Raw genomic sequence first — 16,548 nt, forward strand, 5'->3', positions numbered from 1 at the left:
CTCAGCTGGTTAAGTGTCTGACTTCAGCTCAGGTCATGATCTCATGGTTTGTGAGTTTGAGCCCTGTGTTGGCTCTGTGCTGACAGCTCAGAGCCTGGAGCCTGCTTCGGATTCTGTGTCTCCCTCTCTCTCTGCCCCTCTCCCGTTCATGCTCGATCTCTCTATCTCTGTCTCTCAAAAATAAATAAACATTAAAATATTAAAAAAAAGAAACTAGACAATAGTTGTCTTGAGCATGGAAATCAGGGATCTGATTGAGACAAAGACATTTTCACTATGTGATTTTTAAAAATACAACTTAAGAAAGGGCTCAATCTCTTTGGTTTCAGAACTTGGGATATCAAGCCAGGATCTATGATTTTTATCATCGTGATTTTAGGCAAGGCACTTCATTTCTCTGAACCGTAGTTTCCCCTTCTGCCAAATGAAGATGATGGGTTTATCACACAAGATTTTTATGCAGATTAACTGAAAAAAAGGTCTTTGAAAGTGCTGTTTAAGCTCTCATGGGCCATCCAATTACTAGTAATTACCATGTTGCATTTTTCCTGATGATCATTTCCCTCTGCTTTTCATCCTACTGCTTCAAGGATGATACCTTTGGCATCCAAGGGTAAATAATCTCCTTAGAGTTTCTGACCAGCCAGGAGTACTTGCTGAGAAGAGAGATTGAGGAATTCAGGGAAGGTCTAATTAGAGTCTATCAGCCTTTCCCCCTCCGCCACAACTTGATGAGCATTTTATTTATAGGTAACTGAACCCAGTTTTCCTGGATCCTCACTCTTTCTTCACCTATCCAGAAAAGATGGAGGAGAAGTTTAACTCCACTTCAGTTATTTGTTCAAATCAATAATTAGTGAGCACCGATTATGTACTAGGCACCAGGCTGGGTGCTCCCCTGGAATTTATAGTAGGGTAGACTTGACAAATACTTATTTGTACTTAGTATGCACAACTATTGTGCATGGTCACAAGCATTTATTTTAAAGAGAGATGAACAGAAACACTGATATCCAGGAACTTCTGGGGCTGAAGTTACAATAATACCCAGGAATGCCAATTTCCAGCTCTTCATTGCTAATATGAAAACAAAGCACCTTCCAGCTCAGAGTTTGCACCCACCTATACATTCATCCTGGACATAGTTTTCCAAAATGCAACAATGGTCAAGAGGCCAGTAGGAGCCAGACATGTGGGTATTCCAAGGGTTTCATCATGCCTTCTAACCTGGGTCTAGAAGTTTGATCTGATCCTTGCATCTTCAAGTAGAGGGCTGTGAAAGCTAGTAAGAGAAGCAGAACAAGTAGAGACCACTCAGAGACAAGAAAGACATCTTTTCAGGACTCAACATTATTGATGAGAACCTGAGAGGAGCAACGGACCGCGAATCAACTTTGGATCTTCTTTCATAAAAAGATTGTGATTCATGTACAGGCACTTCCTTCCCTCCTGAGCCCTCCGCCACTCATCCTCCCCCACAAACTTTCCTACTTCGCAATAGAACTTCCCAGAGAGCTTGAATTCAAATAATTCAGGTCTGAAAAAGAAACCTCTTGTTAGAACACAGACATCATTGACAATTAGCCAGGATTCCAAGGAGAAAAAAAGGGAGGCCCAGGCAAGGTAAATGCATTTGTGTTTATATAGTGTGTGATGTGTTCTGAAGTTTTCCCCAAGGAGAAAGGCCCTCTCTCCTACTTCAAAAGCCATTTTCATGTTTTTGAAATTACTAGAAATTATGGGCTAAACCCCCTTCACACGTAATTTATTTCACCCAGTATCTCATATTTTGTGATAACATGCAAATACCATATGTTGCACTTTCTCTTTATGGATGGAGGAGGGAAGGAGGGAGGACTGGCAGAATTATCACTAGGCACTGCAAAACCTTCCATTGAAATCCACATTCACCATAGTGACGTTTACTAGTTATGGCAGAGTTGATCAAGTGCAGATTTTCCTGCTGCTGGAGCTAAATTGCAAGCTGCTCATAATGCCATCAGATGCTGCTGGGTTTTCAGCCAATGAGGACTTCAAGAGTGCTTCTCTCCCTCCCTACTTTCTGTTGCAGCCGAGGCCCCATGCCTGGCCCACTCTCTACCGTGTTTGAACTTGACTGACCTCATGCAGTACTCGCCTGGAATAAATGCACCTCCCATCATCCTATGGGTTCCAAATACTCAAACCAGAAATCCGAATGCATTCCCAGGGCCTTCATTTTTATTTTCCCTAACAGATACTTATTTTCTTAAATGAAATGGTCAGTATTTGGAGTATATATTATTCATAAGACTGAAAGAGGGAAAAAACAACACATTATGTATTTTCCTATTCTATTTCATCGGAGGCAAAATGTTTTACGCCAGGCCAAGTGAGTCAAAAACACGAAACTATTATTCAACTCATAGCTGCTTCAATCATTTCTCTACCAACAATGGTGTAAAGATGTGATTCTACAAGCAAACAGGAAGAAAAAGCTTGAACACACCCTGGGAGTGTGTTTAAGAAGTTGATTTATGTTTCATGCTGAGTCTTACACCTGCAGTTCAAGCAAAACCCAACTTGGCTGCCCCAAAGAGTCTGGTTTATTAGGTATCAAGGAGTCGCAAGAAGCCATGTAATTAAAACTGTAATTAACTGGAAAAGGAAAGTGCCACCTGAGTTTTGAGAGGCTGTCAATTTTATTTCCATTACAGCCCTCCTGGTTCTCCTCTCGGACTCCCCCATTCCCACCCCGTTTGCTTGATAAGAAAACAATATATACATACACACTACATACATACATGTTTTTAAATATATTAAAACATGTATATAGGGCTGTTGCTTCTGGAAAAAGTCACAAGGTTTATTACCTATTTCAGCTTTTCTAGATCAACTTCTTCATCAGAGAAACGTTCTAGAAGTGCACTACCCAGTACCACAGCCACCAGCCACAGGTACCTATTGAACACTTGAACTGTGGCTAGTTCGAATTAAGATGAGCCATTAACATAAAGCGCCTGTCATATTTTGAAGATGTAGTGCAAAAAAGAAATGTGAGATTGCAGTGATATTTTTAATATTGGTTACTTGTTGAATGGTATTGTTTCGGATACATTCGGTTGTGTAAAATAGTATTGTTTCATTTCAGCCATTTCTTTTTGCTCTTTTGAGAGTGGCTACTAAAAAATTTAGCATTATGTACGTGGTTCACACGATATTTCTCTTGCACAGCGCCATTGTGGTGGTTGGGCACTGAGTTTCCTGCAGAAGTGTGGAAGAGTGCACCGGAAATGTCTCTTCTGTTCCTTCCTGCCATCCCTAGGGCCGTGAGGGCTGGAGGGCGAGGAGAAATGGGAGCACTTGGTGGCAATGTACAAGGGTGCTGGAACAAGTTATTAAGGCACATGTTTGTGATTGCCAGATTGTTCAACTCAATTTCTCAATAAAGAGCTCAAAGGGAGATGTCTGAGCAGCATAAATGGAACTTCAAGGGTCCTTTCTTCTCTCACTGCCCCTTGGCCAACGGAGGTTCAAATGCACTATGAAACGTGTTAGCGCCAGAACGAGGAGCGCCGCGAACTTCAAATGAAGGTACTGAAAGCGAGTTCAAAACCAACATGTGTGCCTTAATTTGTGAATTCAAGTGCTGATAAAACAGTCTTTTGAAAAAGGTCAATCCATTTACATTAGATTCTGTAAACATCCATCTCATGGTATTACACCATCTTTCCGAACCACATCCTTTGAGGGTAATAAAGAGGATTTGTAATAAAGACACAATTATGTAACAATGTTGAAGGTGGCTAGGGACAGAGGCTTTTTGGCACTTTATATCAGAAACAGGCACACAATTTTAGATGCCTTAGCCTTCTTTTAGATTTTAGTAATTTTGGAAGTGGGGTGGTTAGCAGAGATACTTAGTTTGGACGCCTTCAGAAAGGAAAGCAATGTCTTGTCTCTCCGTTAGCACAGTAGTGACAAACATCTTGATGGAAGCTGCCCAAGGAAGGGAAGAGACTGACAGCATCTTTCTTTGGCTGGATGGGGAAAAAAATGACTCTTCCCAGCCCGTGTTTTCCCACCTTTGCTCCAGTTGCGTATTTTTAAAGTTGCATTTGTTGCAAGGTAAGGGTCTGTGGAATCTTCCAGTTCAGAACAGAAATGTGTTGGCGCGTAATTTTGGGAAGTGAGCCTGAGATACCCAGAGCAGATGACACACGGGGCTTAGGTCCTGATTCAGCTACAAGTCAGCGGGGCACCCCAGGACCATCTGCGTCCTATAAATTACAGTAATGCCGGCACATGCAGGCTGTAAATCACTGGCGAACAGGCTTCACCTTGTGACACACGACATGAACCCTGTTGTATATTCCAATAAACTCCCATAAACCATCTGATATAAACTCCGGATTATATTTCTTTAGGGGTTGGAATACTTAGGCTTTTCTTTGCTGCTCTGATTCCCCTTCAGCATGTGAATTGAATGCATACAGGGTGTTCCCTTCTCTTTCCCCCACACTAGGCATTTTTCTGTTTTTCAAGTCCAGAATCTTACTTAGTGGCTGACATGTGCAATTTGGTGAACTTTAAAGGACAGATTTTTTTTCCCCTTCGCCTTCTTTAATAAACTTGTTTCTTTCAACACGACTGTGAATGTCAAAGTCTTGTGGTTACTATACAGGGAAAATACGATTTATAAACAGCAAATTAATGGCCAAATTGTCAGTAACCTACTTCACTGAATATAAATAAACGCGTATCATAAAGGGTCACGTCGCTAATATGGCTTTGCTGGGTTTCTGGCAACATATACAACTGCCTTCAACAATAGTTGTTTTGTGTGCAGGAGTATGAAGAGGAAGAAAAATGGGAGTGGAGATAGCATTCAACTCCATTTATGGCTCATCCATAAACGTCTCCAAGCAATTGGGTTTATTTGGAACACGGTGTTAACCCTAGTCACTGAGTTCTTCCTCCATCTGTAGGGAAACCCCTTCTGAGCAGTCACTTCTTAGGGTTGTGATAGCTGACTTGCTGGCCCACAATATGGACCCAATATGGAGTCCTTCAGAAGATGCCAAGCTTTGCCTCTATTAGGAGAGATGGTAATTTTTTTTAAAACAGTAACAACAAAAATCGAAATTTTCAGTTTTCATTATGAAAGTATTTTGTCTCTTAAGAAAGTTCTTTCAGTTCAGTGTCTTTGATGCAACATTAAATTATTTACTCTATATTGCTTTTTATAGATGTACAGGTATAAACAAAAAAGGTAGATCATAACTACTCTGTGTGGAATTTAAACTAAACATAAAAAAAATTCAAAAATTTCAGTAGCTTCTAAGGAGTTAAAGTGCAAGATAATTAAGAATTAATTTTATTGGTCTGACATATCCTACTCAAATTTAGCTGAAAGTTAGGTTAAATTTCCACGTTCATTGCCCGAAAAATGCTTTAACTATTATTTTATATACATACAAGCCTACATAAAGAAAACACAGTGCTATTTTTATTTATGGTTGAGTCCAGGTTTAGAGGATTCATGTACTCAATGGAAATTAGATAAACTGCATCAAAGTTTATGGGAATTTCTTGACATATAAACATACTGAATGTGCATAAAGTTTAAATATTCAGTTTCTGCTGAGAGAGTGCCCCTGAAGCTGAACACAATTGCCTTGGTGGAAAAGAGGTAAAACTAAATTTTGCTAAGATGCACAGCATTACTACTGTGAATTCAAAAATACAACTTTCAGGAACTTCTACATACATAGAAACATTCTTTAATTAATACAGTTTATCCTGTCATTTCAGGGATTTATTGATATTGGCAGAAACATTTGCAAATAACTCAGAAAATTTCATGACATATTATGCATCTCAAAGGCCTTCATTCATTTTTTTTTCTTTTTTAGCTGCAATCAATAATTTCTTTCAAAACTCTTAATATGCTAAGACAGCATAGTTAAAAGATTGTTGGAAATTCTTGAAAGAAGGATTTATGAAAATAAATATGAACAATGATGAACTTTGTAGCATTATGTTATTTTCTTTCATTCATGTAATTTTTGAACAAGTTCTGCCTCTGTTTTCCATTACACCTAAATAGTTCTCATTTTTATTCAACATCGAGATATTAATGTGGGTGCATCAAATCAGAGTTTGGGTTCTTTGAACCTATCAAACTATTTTTTTTCCAAATATCTGGGGTTTGATAAAACCCCAAATGCATACTAGAAGCACTTTTTCCATTAATTATTAAACCCATGTGCATTTTGAGGAAAATTTGATCCATATGGGTTCTGGTTCATTTATGCTTTACTCATCAAAATACTTTTTCTTAAAGTCCATGTCCAAGAAATCTTTTGAGCCCCGTTAAGTTTTTTTGAGGTTTGCCAAGAACAAACAAAGTCAAACACCAAAAGATTCAAGTTGGTTTGTAACCTTATACCTATGAAACATTAGTGGGTTCTAAACTTGGAGTAAACACATGCTCTCATCCCTAGTAAGTAGTTGGATGTACCTCCAGAGGGAAGCTGGAAGCTTGGTACAGAAAGCAAAAGTTAGACATACTTCAACACAGACACCAGATAACCCCAGAATGCATCACAATTCATTAAAAAATTCCTTTGATTATATAATTTTTGGTACACATATGCACAGCTGTTCCCTGAAATTTGAGCTGGAAGGTTAAGAGGCATCCCAAGTAGGTAACAAAAAAATGTATTATTACCTAAAATGTGAAACCCTAGGTTTTGAATAACAATTACTGAATTATGGGACTTGATTAAAAATAAATAATGGAGAACACGCAATTGCCTTTTGGTAGGGAGAAATGGGAAGAGAGCCCATGATTTTTTTTAATTTTTATATCTCTTCCTTTTCAAGTGTCTAATTAAGAGGTGAGTTTTTGTTGTTTGTTTCGTTGTCATTGTGTGTTTTTTGTCTTCTGCCTTTTTGCCTTTTTCTCCCGCTGGAACCAACAGGCCAAGTCAAACTGAAGCCTAAAGTACATGTAGATTGGATTTTAAGGTACCAGTCTTTGATTAGACTGGATTGTTAATCTCAAAAATCCAGAAAAGGACAGTCAAAGATGATTATAAGTAAAATAATATCCTATTTCAAGATGTTAGGGAAAATAAAATCTAAGGCTTGGAGTCATGTTAAAAAAGAGTCTTTATCTTCCAGAGATCCCCACTGAAATATGTGTAGATGACATGACATGACATGATTTCTCGGATTTACTTCAAAATTCAATGGGAGTTAAAGAAATCTGGGAGATACAGATAAAACAAGATAATTGTTGATGCTGGATGCTGGCGTATTGATGTTTATAACACCATTCTGTTTTCTTTAGTTTATGCATTGGGCATCTCCTATGCTACCATGCATGCTCTGGGCCCACATTAGCCATTGTAGTAGGAGTCCCTGGAGTCGTACCTGGCCCTGTTTGCACCATGCATCTCTCCTGTCACAGAAACATCTACAGAAATCTTGGATGTCATTCTGCTGCCTGAACAAATTTGAAAGTGTGAGAAAGTTAACACTCCATGGGACAATTCTTTATTAGTGGGGGACAAAATCTGCTGGACAATTCTGGGGTGCATCTTACACAGAGATCGGAGGGTTCCCTGGGGAACCCCTAGTGTGATCAACTTGATAACGTACCCTTGGTGGGTCTTTCCTTCTGCCTTGTTACACTTTTTTTGGACTTCGTCTCCTGTTCTTTAGGATTACTTCCTTAAAGAACAACCTGCATCAAATCCTTACAATAATTTCTAAACATACGTGATCTTACAGCCCAAGCCCTTATCTCAGACTAAGGCTATGGATGTTTGACATTTTTCAAAATAAGTTTTAAATAAGTTTTTACACTTTCTCTCTATATAATAAAATCTAAAATTTATTTTAAAAGGCATGAATAAGCTCTTTAACAGCTGGAATCTTATATTGCTACTGTATTATGATTTAAAACCTTTTATTGACTATTCAGTCATAATTCTGTCACAAAAATATACATACAAATTGAGGCTTTGTTATTGTCTTTTCAAATGTCCTACAACTATAGGGTTTGAGGCATTAAAATATTCTGAATTGAGTTAACATTACAAATACCTATAGCACTCAAGTAATCAAATATAATTGAAAAGTATTTCAAAGTTTAAAATATTATTAAAGAGTAAAATTTATTAGAAACACATCTATTAATGAAATGGATATGGCTTTTTTTCAATTAGTTCATGTATTGTAGAAAAATATTATTATAGAATGAGGAAGATTTCAGCATCAATTTTATTCCTACTTTTCACTGTAATAGATGTAAATTCCAACAAAACTTGTTCACCTGTATAAGTAGGTGCAAATAGAAAGAATTTTGTAATGGTGTCATTCAGTTCTTTGAAATTATTCTGAGTTACATTAAAAATTATATTGTGATTTATCATCAAAACTAGTTTTTACCTGAAGATTTGATTAGTTGTTCCTGCAATTTCCTTAATAGCAAAAAGTTAGAAATCAACTTTCTCACAAAAGGATTTGTTAGGGTCATTCCGTGTATTAGGAAAATACAGTATTTTGAATCATTCCTCTGGCAATGCACCCAAGAATGCACTGTAGAAGAAGAGAATGGATGAGAGAGATGCCATTCCTTTATAAAATAAGAGAGAAGGACCACCTGGGTGGCTCATTCGGTTAAGCGTCCTTCAGCTCAGGTCACAATCTCACAGTTCGTAGGTTCCAGCCCTGTGTCAGACTCTGCTGACAGCTCAGTGCCTGGAGCCTGAGTCGGATTCTGTGTCTCCCTCTCTCTCTGCCCCTCTCCTGCTCATACTCTGTTTCTCTCAAAAATAAACATTAAAAAAAATTTAAAAAATAATAAGAGAGAAACAATTTTAAAAGAGGAGATTGTTTATTTTTTGTCATACAAGTTTTTATTTAAATTGAGATATAATTCATGTACCATAAAATTCACTCTTTTAAAGAGTATAATTCAGTGGGTTTTTGTAAATTCACAAAGTTTCACAGCCATTATAACTCTATAATTCCAGAATATTTTCATCACTCCCAGAAGAAACTCTGTAACCATTAGCAGCCACACCCATTCCCCCCTCTACCAAGCCCCTGAAAGTCACTAATCTGCTTCCTGTCTATATGAGCTGTTTATTCTAGCCATTTCATGTAAATGCAATCATACAATATGTGGTTTCTTGCATCTGGCTTCTTAAACTTATAAAATGTTTGAGGTTCATCTAACTTGTGGCATGTGTCAGTATTTCATTCATTTTTATGCTAAATTATATTCCACTATCTGTATACACAATGTTTTCTTTATTCATTCATTAGTTGATTGGCATTTGCATTGTTTCCACTTTCTGGCTATTTTAAAAAATGTCGCTATGGACATTCATGTACAAGCTTTGTGCAGACATGTTTCAGTGCTCTTCAGTGTATGCCTGGGAGTGGAATTGCTGGGTAATATGGTAATATTATGCTTAACTTTTTGCAGAACTGACAAACTGTTTCCAAAGTGGCAGTAGCATTTTACAATCCTACCAGCCATGTCTGAGGATGCCAGTTCTCCATATCCTTGCCAACACTTGTTATTTTCTGGGTGCCTTTTTTTTTTTTTTTTTTTTTTTTTAGTATAGTCATCCTAGTAGGTGAGAAGTGATTTCTTACTGTGTTTTTGATTTGCATTTCCTTAATGGCTGGTGATATTAAACATCTTTTCATGTGCTTATTGGTCATTTCCATATCATCTTTGGAGAATTATCTATTCAAATCCTTTGCCCATTTTTAATTGGATTATTTGTATTTTTTATTGTTGAGTTGTAAGTATTCTTTATATATTGTGGATAATAGTCATTTATCGGATATATAATTTGCAAATATTTTCTCCCCTTCTGTGAATCTTCTTTTTTTTTTTTCATTTTATTCATAGGGTCTTTTGATGTACAAAAATTTTTAATTATGATAAAGTCTAGTTTATCTATTATTTTTAGTTGTTGCTTGTCATGTGTAAGAAACTATTCTCTAATCCATAGTCATCTAATCCATAGTCATAAAGATTTATACCTATATTTTTTTCTAAGAGTTATATAGTTTTAGCTCTTACATTTGAAGCTTTGATACATTTTGGTGTATATGGTGTGAGGTAGGAGTCCAAATTTATTCTTTCACATGTGGATATCCGGTTGTCCCAGAAAAGGGGACAACTTGAACATGCAATTTTATCTCCCATTGAATTGTCTGGTCAACAATTGACCATATATGTATGGTTTATTTCTAGATGTAAATTCTATTCCATTGATCTACATGTCTAAACCCATTCCAGTACCACATATTCTTGATTACTGTGGCATTATAAGAAGTTTTGAAGTTGGGAAGAAACCCAACTTTGTCCTTTTTCACGATTATTTTGGTTATTCTGCATTGCTTACATTTCTATATAAAATTTTTGGTTCAGTTTTTCAGTTTCTGCAAAAGAGTAGCTGGGATTTATAGGGATTAGATAAAATATGTAGATGAATTTAGAAAGCATTGCTGTCTTAACAATATTGAGTCTTCCAATCCATGAACATAGGATGTCTTTTTACTTATTTAGATCTTGTCTAATTTCTTTCAACATGTTTGTAGTTTCATTGTACATGTATTGCACTTTTTTGTTGAATTTATCCTTAAATATGTTATCCTTTTTGATGCTATTTTATCTTTTAAATGTTTTAAATTATTTATTTATTTATTTATTTTAGAGAGAGAGGTCACATAAGTGGGAAGGAGGAACAGAGAGAGGGAGAAAGAGAGAATCTAAAGCAGGCTCCATGTTCAGCCCAGACAGAGCCTGATGCTGGGCTCATTCCCACAACCCTGGGATCATGATCTGAGCTGAGATTTTTGATGCTATTTTAAATAGAATTGTTTTTTAATTCCATTTTCATATTGTTCATTGCTAGCATATAGAAACACAGCTTACTTTTGTATATTTATCTTATACTCCGCAAACTTTCTGAACTCATTTATTAGTTCTACTACCTGTCTTGTGAATTTCTTAGGATTTTCAATAGACACGATATGTCATAGAGATATACAGAGATATATTCCCCCCTCTCCCCATTTTTCCAATCTGGATTTTTCTTTTCCTTCTTTTTCTCTTTCTTTCTCTCTCTCTTTCTTTTGATTCCTTCCTTCCTTCCTTCCCTAATTGCACTGGGTTGAATCTCTCGTACGATGATAAATACAAGTGGTGAGAGAAGACATCCTTGTCTTATTCACGATCTTCGGGGGAAAGCTTTTGGTCTTTTACAATTAAGTATGATGTTCACTGTAGGTTTTTTTGTAGGTGACCTTTATCAGGTTGAGGAAGTTCTCTTTTATTCTTAGTTTGTTGAATTTTTTTTAATCACAGAAGTGTGTTGGATTTTGTCAAATGCTTTTTCTGCATTAATTGAGATAATCATGTGGTTTTGTCCTTTATTAATATGGTATGCTACATTGATTGATTTTCATATGTTGAATCAACCTTGTATTCTTGAATTAACCCCATTTAGTCATACTGTATATTCCTTTTTACATGTTAATGGATTTGGTTTGCTTGCATTGCATTGAGAATTTTTGTATCTATATTAGGTTATATTGGCTTTTAGTTTTCCTTTCTTGGGATGTCTTTCCTTAGTTTTGGTATCAGGGGAACACTGACCTCATAGAATGAGTTAAGAAGTGTTCCCTCCTCTTCTATTTTTTGGATGAGTTTCTTTCTTTTTTAAATATTCTCCCTATTTTATTTTTTTGATTACTATTATTAAGTAAGCTCTACACCCAACATGGGGCTTGAATTCATGACCCTGAGATCAAGAATCATGTGCTTTACTGACTGAGCCAGCCAGGCACTGCGGGTTCAGTTCTTTCTTAGGCAGATCATTTTTATAGAAGGCATGTGAACAACGTGGTTGTATGGCACTTATTACTTATGCCAAGCTTTTAAATATTTGCATATGCATCCTTTTTTCCCTACTATGTTATAAACTCATTCATCTGTGAAATACATATTCACTGAGCATCTATTATATGCTAGGCATTGTGGAAGGAGCTGCAGGTATAAGAGTGAAAAACATGATCCCTGCTTTGTTGGAGTTTATGGTCCTGTGATGATGAAGGACAAGAAACAGGTAAACAAACAAATACTATTCGCAGGGATGATATCCTGTACATCTCCACAAATACCCTTTTGAATATTTGGTATAATGTCAAATGCATTCAACAGACACTGAAGGTAGAATAATTTATTTTGATATGGTTGCTGTCCTATAACTTGGTTGGGAAGATTAGGTTATGCACACAGTAATGTGAGAATTATACAAGACAAAAAAATAATTTTATAGTTTTCCTACTTTAGTAAGGGAAAAGGATACATGGGAGTTTGAAAACCTAGCCTCAAAGCCTGATGTTGTGTAAAGACAGAAAAAAACCTAAAGCCTTAATGACAAAGCTGCCTGTTGTACATATTTATGTCTCTTACACCAGCAGCTGTCATAGGTAGAAAAATTACTTGTAGATCTTTAAAAAAATTTTTTTAATGTTTATTTTTGAGAGAGAGAGAGAGAGAGAGAGACAGAGCTTGAGTGGGGGAGGAGCAGAAAGCGAGGGGGACACAGAATCTGGAGTAGGCTCCAGGCTCTGAGCTGTCAGCACAGAGCTCAAGGTGGGGCTCGAAATCATGAACCATGAGATCATGACCTGAGCCTAAGTCATACACTTACGCTTAACAGATTGAGTCACCCAGGTGCCCCTTTGGATTTTTTTTTTTTAATTTTTATTTATTTTTTAAAAATTTTCTGATGTTTGTTTACTATTGAGAGACACGGCATGAGCATGGGAGGGGCAGAGAGAGGGGGAGACAGATGATCTGAAGCAGGCTCCAGGCTCTGTGCAGAGAGCCTGACGTGGGGCTCAAACTCACAAACCGCGAGATCATGACCTAAGCTGAAGTCAGAAGCTTAACCGACTGAGCCACCCAGGCGCCCTCCTTTGAACCTTTTTAAAATGCAGGTTTAGATTCCACAGGTCTGCGGGACCACGAGATCCTCCATTTCTAGCAAACATCCAGGTGATGTCTATGCTGTATCAGAACGTCAAGTGATAAGGCTCTACACCCTTCCTTTCCCAAAAGTAAAGGACCAAGAGATAGCTGATGAATTAGGGAAAATTTCCTCCAGATTTTCAGAGGTAACTGAGTTGCTGCAGTACTGTTTGTTAATGAGAAGGCAGAGAAAAATCATCAGAATCTTCATACAGCCCACAGTATCCTATGAGAAAACCAGCAGAGAGGGAATAAGGGAACTCTTATCTTCCTGAATGATGTCATTTATGCTGAAACTTAATTATAAGCGAACATCCATCTTCCCTGTCAAACAATGCAGTGTACATAGGCCAAATCATTTTTAACGTAAATATAAATGGTTCTTGTGTGTAGCCACTGGGGAGATGGTTAATGTGGGGAGGGAGGAGGATGGAAAGCTAATCCTACTTTGTAAAGGAAAAATTGCCTCAGTGCCTTGATATTCTGTAACAATGAGGGAAAAAAGCCCCATAAATGTTGGTGATAGGGAATCGGCTTGCTAGTGCCCAAAATGCAAGGATTTACCTTGAATATTTTTACTGTCTTTCTGCTTTCCAGTCCGATATTCACCCTATAAATATGTGCTTTTCCTATCAGCATGATGGTTTGTTTCTTTTTTCGTTTATATGGTTGAGTTTTCTGGCACATTTCTGTTCCCACAAACAGTTCTCTAGAGTTTTATATATAAAGAAGCTTTAAGTAAAAGACAAATTTGGTAAAAACCAAAAATTACTCATTGAAACTAGTATACTGTGTTGTGAAACCAGAAAATATAGAAACCGTAAGCTCCTCTTATTGGTACATAAACTCATGTATTTGGGACTGTTGCATAGCTGAAATTGTCCAATTTCAACTGCTTGTAAAATACCAGATAACTCTGTGAATCTTGATGGGAAAAATAGACAACCAGAGCCACACAGTGTATTGAGCAGGAGACTGGAAGGAGAATGTTCCAGGGAAATAAGAGTGTGTATACTAACCAAGCAGTGCAATGGGGATGAAAGATAACTGCATATGGCACATAGATGTATGTGGAACATGGTGCGTGTATATGGTACAATTTTATACATTATAGGCAAAAATATACAAGCAATTTTGGAATTGAATTCTAAAATCAACACTTATTAACATGCATTTTTATGCCCGCTAATGTGCTTAGGACTGTATTAGGTGATGTAAAGGGTATAGGTAAAGGTATAGGGCATTGGTCCCACGTTCAGGAAACTACAAGCAAACCCTGACAAGGATACTCCTACACATGCCCCAAAATATCACTAGCGTTGTAAAGTGGTGTCCATCCCAAAAGGGGATGGAAGAAACAGAGAGAGAATTCCCTTCTGTCTGTGACGCCAAGGAGACTTCTAGACCGTGATACGGGCACTTGGGACTCTGGAACTGCCCATTCCAATGGATCCCGGGCTGTGCAGGTGTGCGCATCTTGCTGCAGATGGGCTACCTCACTGTTCTTCATTTGCAAGGCCAATGCCCATGAGCCCATAAGGCCACCTTACGTGGCTTAGTGATCCCAAGATGATTTCTGACAAGTGCTGTGAGGCCACATGGAGGCAGCTGTGTGCTCATGACAAAAGGGGATATCGTGTTGCCCAGGGTATACTTAGGCTTAAAAAAGCCTACATCAACATACTTCTAAGTTGTGATGGAAAATTGGAATTGGAACTCAAACATAGGACCCTTACTCCAGTATCTTTCCCCTTTTCTTCACTGTATATTTTCATTTTTTCCCCCAAAATAAAATTTTTAGGTTTTTTTTTTTCTTTTTGGAACAAGCACTAATGTAGAAAAAAAGAACTGGAACAACTGTCCTTCCACTGACTCTGACCATTTGTCTCAAACTCTTAATGCCATTTCTTCCCCTACATTTTTAGTTTAGAGAGAATCAGAGAGGGGAGAAGAGACAGGGAACAAGAGAGGGAAAAAGAGGGGCAAAGAGAGAAGTTTTCTCTGGAGTTGCTTGTTACTGCCAAGGAGTAGAGGTAGAGTTGCTTGATGGAACAGAAATAGGAGAAGGATATGCCTAATATCTATTATATAGAAATGGAGGCACAATAATTAACTATCTGTCTGTCTATATATCTGTCTATCCATCTGTATATTTGGCTCTTCATCCTTGCTTCCTCTAACCTCCAGAGCTGACCTAGAATTAAGATAATCTCTTTTTTAAATTGTTTTTAAGTTTATTTATTTTTTGAGAGAGAGAGAAAGAGAGAGAGAGAGAGCAGAAGAGGAGGAGGGGTAGAGAGAGAGGGAGAGAGGGAATCCAAAGCAGGCTCCACACTGCCAGCGCAGGTGGGCTCGAACTCACAGACAGTGAGATCATGACCTAAGCTGAAACCAAGAGCTGGACGCTTAACCAACGGAGCACCAAGGTGCCCCAAGATAATCTCCTTCTTAATCCAGTGCCTGAGGCAGAAACTGGTGGCAGTAGCCGACACTTCAAGTTGGGTACATGTTCTCTGACCGTACGACATGTCTGACATGTCGGTTTTGTAGTTTGGAAAAAAATCCTTCTTCAATGACTTTCTAGATGTGACTTCCTGAAAGAAAAAGCTTCAGTTGTTTCCACAGTGGCCCTTTGCTGGCACCAATGGCCACACAGATGCCAGCAGCTAATGAGCTTGGTGAATAGGTGAGGAGGTGGCAAGGGTCACCTTCCTTTGTGATCTATTTGTCATGTTTCTACCATTATTATCTGCGTGTCAGAAGCTACTGTTTTGGTTTTTATTACCTGTTTTGTGTATCTGTTGGGTTTCTAGTTGAAAATGTCTTTCTTGTTCTTTTGTTATGAATCCACAAAATCTCAATTCAATGTCCTCTCCATAAGGATAGGCTTTCTCCAGCATTGCCAAGGTGGCTTTGTGAGAGGAGACATATTTTGGACGAAATAACCTAGGTATCCTTCAAGAATTCATTAGTCCAGTTCTCTTAGACCCTAGAGGAGCATAATATTAATAGACATTTTTAAAAGAAGGAAGATAAAAACCTGTATTTTCAGGGCATCTCTTTTAAGGGAAATTTCAACAGCACATGAATTGTACCAGCTAGTCAGTAAAAAATAACCGTCTTTAAAAAAGCTGCTTAGGCTTGGGGTAAGTTAAGAAAAAAACATAGGGTGAGGTCACTGCCCACATGGGGGCGGGAGTTGTGGTGAGAGTTGTCATAGACAAGCTACCAAAAGTGAAAGTGTTTTACCAGTTGGAGAAGTAAAATGTCTGTATGTTAGAGGAATTCTGGGACATTTTGAGGGCCAATGTGTGATCTGTAGCTTTATTCAAATGTAAAATTTCTTGAGCATAGAACCATGAATGTGTGTGCTACGGGAAATTACCGATGGTAGAATGAATGGAATGGGAAGTATGCTGTTGTATTTCACAGAATCTAAGAAACCGGTGATTGTAAGATGCACCATTATTTTATGTACTACTAAGAAAGGAAAA

General features: G+C 37.6%; 1 long non-coding RNA gene across 1 annotated transcript in view; it reads right to left on the reverse strand.

Annotated features, from left to right (window-relative positions):
* Nucleotides 1–1,134: 1,134 nt before the first annotated feature.
* Nucleotides 1,135–16,548, reverse strand: part of LOC125937041 (uncharacterized) — a 197,852-nt gene continuing 182,438 nt past the window's right edge. Inside the window, exon 4 of the long non-coding RNA XR_007462224.1 lies at nucleotides 1,135–1,282. This is a non-coding gene — a long non-coding RNA (uncharacterized LOC125937041). The remainder of the gene's footprint in view (nucleotides 1,283–16,548) is intronic.

Source organism: Panthera uncia, assembly GCF_023721935.1.
Source record: "Panthera uncia isolate 11264 chromosome A3 unlocalized genomic scaffold, Puncia_PCG_1.0 HiC_scaffold_11, whole genome shotgun sequence".
In the NCBI taxonomy this organism is placed as follows: domain Eukaryota; kingdom Metazoa; phylum Chordata; class Mammalia; order Carnivora; family Felidae; genus Panthera; species Panthera uncia.